The sequence below is a fragment of the Nematolebias whitei genome, chromosome 18 (assembly GCF_014905685.2).
Source record: "Nematolebias whitei isolate Nwh7 chromosome 18, NemWhi1, whole genome shotgun sequence".
Lineage (NCBI taxonomy): Eukaryota > Metazoa > Chordata > Actinopteri > Cyprinodontiformes > Rivulidae > Nematolebias > Nematolebias whitei.
Window position 1 is genome coordinate 17,309,723 of NC_056515.1, and position 845 is coordinate 17,310,567.

Here is an 845-nt window from a genome sequence, read left to right on the forward strand (position 1 = left end):
AAAACTCAGGAGACGCAGGAGAACACTGGATACCCAACGAGTACGACGCGACAAAGAACAAGACAGAACAGACGACTTATATACAGGGACAAGACGAGACGTGATTACAAACAGCTGTGACGAGACAAGGGTGGCACCAATTGAACTAAAGAGAAAACACTAGGGAACACAGACACAAAACCGGGCCACCAAATGGTACCATCCTTACAGTACCCCCCTCAAGGACGCCCCCAGGTGTCCCCAAAAAAAAACCCTCCCGAAGGACTTGGGCGGGTGGAGGGCGGCACTGCAAGGGTGGAGGGCCCGAGGAAACACAAGGAAGAAACCAAAGACCTGACAAAAACTAAGGCAAAACACAAACAGGAAAACACAAAAGATCTGAACGGTCAAGAGACCGTCCCTAGAGTCAGTGTTCCGGCGGGCGGCCAGGAGGCCGTCCATCAAGCCGGGCCAGGTCAGGGGGGCGGCCGGGAGGCCGTCCATCACGGGAACCACGTTCTGGGGGGCGGCCGGGAGGCCGTCCAACACATAGGACCTTGGAGGCCGCATCAGGCGGCGTAGACGAGGAGGCCGCATCAGGTGGTGTAGACGGCGAAAAGGCCACATCAGGCGGCGTAGACGACGAAGAGGCCGCATCAGGCGGCGTAGACGGCGAAGAGGCCTTTGGGACCGCATCTGGCGGCGAAGAGGCCTTGGGGACCGCATCTGGCGGCGAAGAGGCCTTGGGGGCCGCATCTGGCGGTGAAGAGGCCTTGGGGACCGCATCAGGCGGCGTAGACGGCGAAGAGGCCTTGGGGGCCGCATCCGGCGGCGAAGAGGCCTTGGGGACCGCATCCGGCGGCGAA

At 60.6% G+C, this 845-nt stretch overlaps 1 protein-coding gene across 1 annotated transcript in view; it reads right to left on the bottom strand.

Annotated features, from left to right (window-relative positions):
* The window catches only part of LOC119425077 (nuclear receptor subfamily 5 group A member 2-like), a 20,717-nt gene that overhangs the window by 19,571 nt on the left and 301 nt on the right, over positions 1-845 (bottom strand). The gene's annotated exons all lie outside the window — the stretch shown is intronic.